Consider the following 10,807-nt stretch of genomic DNA (forward strand, 5'->3'; position numbering starts at 1 on the left):
ATTTGACCTGTGACACGTCTTTCCTTGAAAGAACAGACCCTCCTGGATTCCTTTGACTTGGTCTTTGGAATGGGAAAGCTGCTCAGAGGAACTGCAAGCCTTTGAAGATAATTCATACATTGGTCAACAACTGTAATAATGCAGCTAAAATTACAGTGTGCTCCAAGCACTGAACATTAAAGACTCTGCATTTTATAAAACTAATAAATCAAGCAAAGTAAGGGCTCAGCTCCTGGCTGAGGGCAGATAATGGAGCAGCTCCACATCCCTGAGTGGCAGCACTTGGGGTTGTGCGCTTGGAGTCCCTGAGCCTCCCACGGCACGGGCTCAGCAGTGGATGTGGCAATGCCTGCTCGGGCTCTTCCAGGTTCAGAGACTCTCACGGAGCTGTTTTATCATCTGGGGACGACCTAGAGTGGCCTCTTCTCCCTTTCTGTCTCTCTCCCTCTCATTTCTGACTCTGAACTGTTTTGTTGCTACCAACAGGAGCCATTTCATCTGAAGCTGTGCATTGCTGGTGATACGTTCTGAAAAACAAACCCTGTCTTGAAAAACAAACTGGGTTTTGTGCTCAAACACAAAATCAGAGGGCTTTCTCTGACTTCAGCTGAGTTAGCAAATAGTTCTGCAAGCACTCTCACCAGCTGAGGGTAACAGCCAGGCTTCTAAGGATAGGAAGTTGGTGTTCACATTTTCCTGGTGCTCTGTTCTCATGAGAATCCTGGAGCTGCCTCCTCCCACCAGCCTGGAAAGCCCTGGAAAAGCAGCGCAAGCTGGGGCCAGTTTTTAGCTTTTCCCTCTGCAGCAGTCTAATACTGTACCTATAAGATTTAGGTTTCTTTTCTTGAACAGAGGACAAGCCCTTTGTCCCCAGTCAGTGCAGCTGCTGATTTAGGTCCTACAGACCAAGAGATCTGCCCTGGTTTGTGTTTCTGGCAGGACTCAGCAGAACGTTTGTGACTTCACCACACTTCTAACACAGAGAAAAGAGTAAAAAATAAAATTACACAACTTCTTATGTTGTTCTCCTGGACATTTTTTCCTCTGTCTTGAAGTGGAATCACTCTCTCATTCCATTTTGCCATCACAGGTAACGGCTGGTCTGTGCAGTTGAGTTCTACTGTTTGGAGTCGCCCCAGTTCCTCAGCTCAACATCCCAGAGAAATACCAGGGAAGGTGACAAACAGCACCAGCACTGTCCCTGCAGCTCTGCCCTGGCTGTGTCCCCCATCCTGTGCATCCTCCTGTGGTTGCGGATCCACTTAGCTGACAGCCCAAGCTGGCAACAAAGGGAATGGGGAATGGAAATTTACTTCCATTTAGCTGCGACTGGGTTTTATGTGGAAAGTGCACCCCACCCTCCCTATCTGAGGATCAGCAGCAGCAAACTCCCAGCGCTGTTGCTCAAGGGGAGATCTCCACTGTCAGGTTGATTTGCGATGCGTTTGAGTTGACAGAGCGCCTGGGGCAGGGGAGGAGGTGGGTTTGCAAAGGAAGGAAGGAAGGAGATTAAACCTCCATCAAAATGTGTGGTTACCTGTGTTAGGGAAGGGGAGAGGCAGTGGGGGAGGGTGGAAAGGCAGAAAACCTGGGAAAACTGCATTGCCAAATAGGGAAATGGGGAAAAGACAGAGATTTTACACAAGATCCCGGGCTTTCCGTGCGCTCCTCGAACAAAGCCCCATCAGGGCTCTTTCCTCCAAATCAGCCAAGCACCTGAAGGGAAGCTTTCCCAAAAGCAGAGTCAGGAGGCACCAGAGATCCCGATTTTAAACAGCAGTGAGCACCCCAGGCTGGAAAAGGAGTGTGTCCCAATGTTGGGATACTCTAACAATGGGCAACTCCATCGGAAGCTCTGGAACCTTGGGTTGTTCAGTACCCCAACAATGAGATTGGAGGTGATTCCAACACTGTCCTCACATTTGGAAATAGGTGACACTCTGTGCATGTTGGAGACACTCAGATATTCCCTGCTCTGGGGAAAAAAAAGGCAGTTACCATCGAGGGAATTCTGTGTGGCTCTTTCTGGTTGAAGGAGCATCTAAAAATAAAACCTTGAATGACACTGAAATGGCAAATAATAAAAAAACAAAACACACCAAACAAAAAAACCCCCAGTACTCTTTTTAGCGCTGTGCCTGCAGAAAAATGCAGGAGATGATCTCAGGGCAGAAGAATTACAGCTCCTCCTTCATGGCCACACACCTGAGTATCCCTGAGTTTGGCTTATCAGACTGATCAGTGACTGAACCAAATCAAAAGCAGCTTAAGTGTTTCTATAAGGTGGTTAAATGTAAACTCCACAGAGCTCTGCTTTCCCTCTTTTCATTCAAGCTTTTTTCCAGCCCTGATGTCCATCACCCCCTCAGGCAGCGGCACAGGACTCCAAAAAGGATTGTGAAGCTGCTGGTTCCTCTTGCCTCCGCTCAGAGGGAGCAGATCACGGCTGGATGATCGGTGGGGTTTGATTTTCAATCTTTTCAACTGAAACCATCTCTCCTCGGAGCACATTTCTGCTCCCTCTCTGGCTCACCCCTCGGGTGGCACCTCCCCACATGGCCAGGAGCATATGCAGGGCACAGATTGTCAGGAATACGGGATGCAGCCTCCCCGAGCACGCAGCCAAACAACAAATACCTATCACATGGCTGGGAGAAATCTGGGAACCTTATGGATCCACCTCACACCTCCTCCCAAAGCAGCTGCCAGGGAACTCACACTAAGGCATCACCAGGGACAATAAATATCCAGAAAGGAACAGGTCTCCCTTAAGCAATGCAGGCAATAAATTTGAGTCCCAATTTCAAAATATGAGCACTCCAAAACCTCCCTCCCTCCTCCCAACTTCACAAACCAGGGGAGAGGATTAAGATCTACGGTTTCCATTCTGGCTCCATCCTGAGGATGTGTCCAAATGTGAAAATGATTCCTCAGGGAGCCTGGATTACAGGCGCCACTTGGATTATGCACAGAAAAGGGCAAGGACTGACTGACGGAAACACGGGGATGTTGTGCTGGTGACAGCAGCTCTTTGGGAGGAGATTTTGGGGCTGCCAGGCCAAGGCTGACCCTCAGTTTGCTCCTACCGACCCCAGTGGCAGCGGTAGCTCAGCAGAGAAGGGCTGGTAACGATCCCACGCTGAGGAATTGCCTCCTAAAACCACCGGGATCAATAAGAAAATCTTCCTGCTAAAAGTCCAATTGATACCTCAGGACCCCGAGCTCAACAGGGCATTGTTCTCTGTCTCAACACCCGACATTCTTCTTTTTAATTGCCCACTGAATTAAAACTTTTGAAACTCCTTAATGACTGGATTTATACTTCATGAAAGGATCGTTTGTAATTACAGGCAGTTTGGAGAAGGGGGTTTCTCTTTTCATTCTAATTGCAAATAATTGACTGCAGAATATTTCTGAGCATTGCATTTTGAACAAAGATATCTCCTTTGAAGTCAAAATTCAGTTTATGCCTTTCTGCAAAGGGGATGCATACAAAAATGCGTCTTGCTTCTGGTAATGGGAATTTATTGTTATGGCAGCCAGCGCAGCACTCGATCAGAGCTGGACTTTCTGTGCAAAATACTCCACTAAAAAAAATGGATGGTCCCTGCTTGGAGAGATCAGGAGGCATTTCCAGGGTGATTCAGTTACAGGGAGCCAGCAGAGAGATAACCAAGGAGGAAATGGGAAGGGCTGCATCAATCCTGACCTGTTCCCAAACCCCCATTTTCCATACTCTCCTTTTCTACCCTCCTTTCCCATTTTCAAATGACTCCACCACACATTAATTTAAGAAGGGATGTGGAAGGGGACATCCAGCATTGTAGATTTTAATTCCCAGGGGAATTAAAGCACACTGAGGTTGACCTGCTGGGAGAATGAGGCTTTCCCTGTTATGGGGTACCTCCACCATTATATCACAGAGGGAGGACAGTTGGGGGTAAGAATCTCCCTCTTGAGCACGGGCATTTCAAAGGACAGGAGAATCTGCAGAAGCCGTTGAGCGCTTGGGAAACATCAAGACCCTTGGAGACGCTGAATGAAGCACAGATGGTTTAAAAGAGCCTGTGATCTGGTAATCTCTGAGGTTCCTGCTCCGAGGAAGGCAGGAGGAGCTCTCAACGCTGCACACTGAGGAGAATTCTGGGCTTATTTAGGAGAAAGAGGACATCTAAGGAAGGGACATGCTGAAAGGAACACTGTTGCCTGTGCTGCATCAGGAAAAAGTAAAGTGAGGGTTTGTTCCAGGAGAGAATTTATTTATCTTCATTTTCTACCAGCAAAGCATGAAGCAATTTAAAGACACTGGATCATTCTATTCAGTAAAATAATAGAATTATTCAAGATGACTCGAGAGATTTGGGCCCAGGCTTGCAGGTTTTCATTATTTTCTCCATGGCCTTGAGGGTGTGATTCATCTGTGTAAACGTCTGGATCTGAACTAGGCACCTTAGGCTCCTCTGAGAGATAAGAGAGAGAAATCAGCACTTGCAAGGTGTGATTCATCTCCTCCTGAGGCAGACACCCAAGCTGGTCCCACAAAGCCCTTTGGAGCAGCCCTGTGTCAGCGAGGAGGAGCAGAGCTGCCCCAGCCCTGCCTGCTGAAGGGTTGTGACCCCAGCTGCTGGAGGAGTCACACTTCTGGCTGGCTCTAGGAGAGGAAATGTGGATGTGCCTCTGACAGTACAGACACAACCTAAAAACCAGCCCCAGACCTGTCCATTTACTTAGGAAAAAGAAAATCAGTCTTCCTTCCTCTCCCTTGTTTGTGCTCCTTGAAATCTCTGGGACATGAAATTTTATTCCAGCTATTGAATAAAATATCTTCCCTGTTCTTGGCTGCTTAAATTTCAGTAGCCTGTCATCATCCTGTGCTTTATGATCTCCCCCATAAGAAAGGCAGCTGAGGATTTCTGGATCTGCTTCCCTGCTATATTCCAGATGAATGTATCCTAGATTGAGTTTGACAGAAGCAGTATGAGTTCGATTGTTCCTGGAATATCTCATCTGTAAAAGAAGAGGAGAAATCAATTCCCCAGAATACCTGGGGGAAGAGAACAGGAGGAAACAACTCCCTTGGAAAAGGAGGTTTTGCCATGATGAGGGAGTGAGGAAAATACAGCTCTGGGGTTGTTTTGCCAATGCGCTCTTGCCTGTCCCGGGGAGCCTGGCAGAGACCAGGCTGGAAGAAAGCAGCAGGGAAAAAAAAACATAAAAAAAACCTCAGCAGGGAGAAAAGAAGGCCAGCAAGAAATAACAATAATGAGAAAAATGTCACATAAACTGTGAATGCAGCAGAGGCAGCTGCCTGCCCCTGGAGGGGCTGAGTGCGTGCCACGGCCTGTGCGGATTCCTGCGGCCTGTGCGGCTCCTGCGGCGGGCAGGCCCGAGGGACACTCATGGGGGAGTGCCATGGCCTGCCAGTCTGCTGTTAACTGTGAGGGACACTCATGGGGGAGTGCCATGGCCTGCCAGTCTGCTGTTAACTGTGAGGGACACTGATGGGGGAGTGCCATGGCCTGCCAGTCTGCTGTTAACTGTGAGGGACACTCATGGGGGAGTGCCATGGCCTGCCAGTCTGCTGTTAACTGTGAGGGACACTGATGGGGGAGTGCCATGGCCTGCCAGTCTGCTGTTAACTGTGAGGGACACTGATGGGGGAGTGCCATGGCCTGCCAGCCTGCTGCTTTCTGTGAGGGGACACTCACAGGGCAGCCATGGCCCTGCCAGCCTGCTGTTCACTGTGAGGGACACTCACAGGAGAATGTCATGGCCCCATTTCTGCTGCTCCTCAGAAGGGGAAACACACAAAGGGCTGCCATGGCCCTGCCAGCCTGCACAGCTCATGGAGATGGGGCTGCTTAAACACCCCAGAGCTCCTCATACACCCAGAGCTCCTCATATCCCCTAGAGCTCCTCAGAACCCCAGAGCTCCTCAGAACCCCAGAGCTCCTCAGAACCCCAGTGCAGCTCCATGGCGCGTTCAGATGCTCAGACAAGGGACAGCAGGGCAGGTTGTGGCAGGACAAGTGGGGACGTCGCTGTTGATCCAAAAGGCTCTAAGCCCACACCAGCCAATCTGATAAATCTCAGGCTTCTCCATCTCCCTGGGCCCAGAGCACCAAGCAGAGCGCTGCCTCCTTGGGCTGCTGCAGCCTGGAAAGCTCTGGAGCGACATGTCCCAGGCTGACCTGGAACAGAGTTAACTGGGTGAATTTGTCTCCCTGTGTTCAGTAGGATCCCCAGCCTGCTCTAAAAAAAAGCTGGAAGGAGTGGATGGGTAGAAACAGAAAGCACATAAAGGCTCAGCTCAGCAGATCTGTCTTTGTGCTGTCTCCTTCCAGTTCTCATCTGCTGCCTGCTGAGCTGACAAGAGGTGCACTCCAGCTCGAATTTTTTTTTCCTTTTGCCTCCTGTTGTCTTCACAGAATTTTAGAATATGCTGCCAGATGCTCATTCATGCCAGAGCAGGATGAGTAATAGTTTCTACATTCCGAAATGAGCCCCTCTGATTCATGGTATGTGCAAGTCATTTTCTGCAAACACCAAGGGAATCAAAGTTCCTCCTGGGCCCCCTGTAGAAAGATGAACATGCCAGCAAAACCCTGATTGGGAATGTGGGCAAATAATGCTGGTTTGTGTGTTTGCTCTTTGCCTGCAGTTCTTCCTCTCTGAGCAAAGCCCATCAGCATTTCCATGGATATTACATCCATTATCATAATGAGGAGGAGGTAAATCTTGCTCACCATCTCCTTGCTAATTCTGCCCTGACTGTGCTGCTGTAATCTCCTCCAGATTGCATCTTCTGCAGAGATGCAAGGGCTGGAGCTATGAGATCATGGCCAACGAAGCTCCAGGTTTGTAGCCATGGCTTTATATGGTTTTTCTGAGGAAAACACACAGAGGAAGCTCATGAAATGTCTGCTCTTTCTTGTGTTGCTTCAGAACTAAGAGACTTGTAAATCACTGCTGAATGGGATGCTATATGCTTTTCTGCCTCTATTATGTATTATGGGGAAATTAATAAGTAATGGGATTTGCAAGATGAAAAGCAAGGAAACACACAGGGTAGGTGATGGAGAGGCATAATTTAAAAAGTCAATGAAAGGTTCCGTTAAATCACGGCTAAATTATGCTGATATTCACCAAAGTCCTATGGTAAAATGCTTTTTTCATAAAATATTGAGAGTCCTTTCTGCAGTGACAAATGAAGGTTCCCCCAGTCCTGGAGGACAGCAGGAGCTGGAGATGTTTCCCTGCACCTTCAGAGCACTGGCTCACCTTCCCCAGAGCTCGTTTGGGAGCTCTGCCCCTCAGGACAGGCTCAGGGCGCGGGCTTCATGTGGAGGGATGAGCAGAGGCAAAGTACTTCAGGGATAAGTACTGCTTGCCTGTCCTTTCCAATGGAAAAAGAAAGGGGCTTTTCTCCTCATTTGAAGGCAAACAGGAGCTGGGCCCTTCAGACAGGAGCATCCATCCCTATCTTACTTTCTAAAAATAGGTGCCTTTCCAAAGGAAACCACTCCCCTAAAAAATCTCAGATTCAGATAAAGCTCCCATCTTGCAGAGTTATGTTCCCATTTGCATCCAAACTCGGTGTCTGACACTTTATTTTTACAGTGCAACAGAGAAAAAATTTGCTTAGAAATAGCCTGACAAGAGAGGCTGGAATCGAGGAGCTTTACAGCCCATTTTTACTGGGTGATTCCACTTTTATCACACAGGCATTTTCCTGAGATGCCGTTACAATTGTACATTGTTCTCTCTTCAGTTTTCACTGGGGCAAATCCCGGTGACCTCACAACTTTCCATCTCCACTCTGCACAGCCCCAAGAGGGACATTTCCAGTGCCAAAAAACCTCAAAAAAGACACAAAGGCCTCACTCTTGTCTCTCTTGGGGCTCTGAACCCTTGAGCATAAAGACAATGTGGGGGAAGAATATTTCCAGTGAGGTGAGCACATGGAGACCCTTCCTGCTGTTCTCCCCATGCTCCAAACTCCTCAATCCAGCTGGACCCCGGGAATCTCCCAGCACAGAGCAGGATCGCTGCTCCCAGAACTGCCCCATGGGGCAGCGTTAAAGCCTTGCCCGGCCTGATTCCTCCTGCAGAGACTCTCTCCTGTTCCAGGCAGAGGTGCTCGATTGTTTGCAATTTCCCTTTCTGAGGAAGACAAGCATCACTGAAGGGGATGGGGCATTTTCCAGCAGCTTCTCCGGGTGCTGCTCTGTTTGGGTTGGCGCTGGATTTATCCCCAGTGCAGGCACCGACTTGATCCGAGGGGCTGGGGGTGGCTGTGTGCTCAAAGGGGGCTTTGGGTCGGAGCTGTAAGAAAACCTGGGAGGGAGAGAGGTTTCCTTGGGGCTGGCTGCTCCTCTGTGCACACCTGACGGGGGGAGGAGGAGCTGCCTGTTGTTTTAAGTCTCCTTTTTCTTCTGTGCTGTGTCTGGGCAGGACCCACACGTCTGGAATGCACCTTAAAACAGCCTTATCTCCAGAACCCATCATTACATGGCAGGTGCTGGAGCCTACTTGATTTTCTCATTTCTCTTCTGTTTCTTCTCCTCCTTCTTCCCTCCCCCTCCACCCCAGGGTAGGAATTTCTGAACCCCAACCAGGGAACCTCACACACCTGGACTCCACTCACAGCTCCAGCACAGGAAAGCAGTGGGAGGAAGAGCAAGAAAAGCCACAACAGAGAGGCCGTGGGCTAATCCAGAAGACAAATGCCCATAATAACTTAAACTTGCACAAAAATGTAGCATTAAATTCTCTTCCCATTTACTTGCCCTAGTCCATGATAAAGACACCTTGTTTCCCCAGCACGGACTCTCCATAGGTGGTGGCACTTGGCTGGAAGGATGATCTGGCTAAATTCTGTGTCCAAAAGTGCTAAAATGAGCATTCACTGCCAGCTCTGCCATCACTTCAGTTCAGGGAGAGCTGCTGAATCTGCTCCAGCCCAGTCAGCCAGTCCACGAGGATTAAACAGGACAACAGAGCTTTTACCTGGGCAAGAGGAGCCACAGAATGCCCTGCCCCTGCTCAGGGTGCAAAGCTGACACTCTCATCCTCTGACAACACCAACATGTCTTTGTTCAGAGCTTTGTAACTGCAAGGTTGGTTTACAATCATTTCCACACTCTGAAAATGGTGAGTTTAAGCCATGTAGGAGCCTTTTCCATCTTTCTGTGCTGCATTTTTGTCCCATCAGAGCCTGGTGCTCAGCTTCTGCATTTATCAAAGCACCATTTGTGTGCCTGCAGCAAAGGGGAGTGAGTGCTGCAAAGCCAGGGCTGCTTTGACTTGGAAGAACTTTTCAGTTCGAAGATTTGGGTGCAGGATGGGCATTTAGAGGCAAAACCCTCCAAAGTGCCACAGATCAGCACTGACTGCACCAGATCTGTTTGAGTTAACTGCAAATGTTGCTGCCAGGATCAGTCCCACAGAACTTGCAGACTCACCAGAGGAGGCTGAGCAGCAAAAGAAAATCTGTTGAAGTCACTGATGGTTATTTTTGGTTATTTTCTGCTTTGGCCTTGCCTTGCTGCACACCTGGGCTCTGAGATTTCTGTGAGGACGTTCCACAGCAGCAGGGAGGCAGAAGCTGCAGAGCCCCAGAGTCCCCAGAGCCCCAGCCCAGCCCGGCAGCTCCGGGGTGGATTCGGAGAGCAGAGCCTGGTGCTGTTCTGACTTGTGCAGCAACCACCCAGCCCAGGAAGGCCTCAGGATCAGAAATATGCAAAAATCCTGCAACTGTATTGCCTTTGCTTTGCCAGCCCTGAAAACACAGCCCCCAGTTATGCTTTCCGTGCTGGAAAACCCCAAAACCGCAGCGCACGCGGAGCCGCTGGAATGAATTAAAGGAGTTTTATCCCTCAGACCTCTCGGGCTGGGGGAGCAGGGGGGCACAGAGCCCCATTTGGGAAGGGTTCAAGCACCTTACAATGTTTGCTGAGCGCCCCACACCATCCCAGCCCAATCCCAACCATGGGGCTCTGGGAGTGTCCCCAACCACCTGGAATTGTCATCCCCCAGAAATCCAAATTACACCCATCGTGGGGCAGGAGAGAAACCTGCTGCTTCCAAAGCCTCCTGAATTCCTCAGGTTTAATTATCTTACTTGTTCACTTCTGGGATGAAAAAAAAATCTGGCTCATAAAGTTACTCCAGGTCTGTGTTTGAAACAATCCCAGGAATAAATGAATCAATATAAAAAACTAAACATAGAGAGGCATTTTGGGTTTGTTTGATTCTTCAAGCTTGGAACAGTTCAGGAAATCTGCATAAATTATTTGAATAAAATTGCCACTCAGCAAGTTCCTGGAGTTTCGCCTTTGTCTTTTTTACTCTGCCTCTCCTCTTTCCTGTACTGGACATTCAGGACTAAAAGCTGTTCTTACACCGAAGTGTGCAATGGTCACACATCCACTGACATGGGTATCAGTCTCACCCCAGAGGTGGGAGGCAGTGAAACTCTGCTTGTGCTGCCTGTGCAGAGGCTTTGGGGAGCTGGATTTAGCTTTATTTTTACAGCTGAAATGCAGAAAGAGAAATTCAAATCAGGGAAATGCAATAACATCTGAGCCTGCTGCTCATCAGCGCATCACCCCTTAAAGAGCAGAGCCCTTTATTAAAAAGGACACGTCTGATTAAAAAGATATGAAACAAAAGTGATTTTTAATTTTATTGGGGAGACAGAGTCATTGCCAGAGACAGCCCATGGCTACATGTGATGATCGAGACGAGGGAGGGCAGCGAAGCACCAACACAAATATGGAGTTAATAACTTTTTTACTCTTCTGGA

The sequence above is a fragment of the Geospiza fortis genome, unplaced genomic scaffold (assembly GCF_000277835.1).
Source record: "Geospiza fortis unplaced genomic scaffold, GeoFor_1.0 scaffold422, whole genome shotgun sequence".
NCBI classification, from domain to species: Eukaryota; Metazoa; Chordata; class Aves; order Passeriformes; family Thraupidae; genus Geospiza; species Geospiza fortis.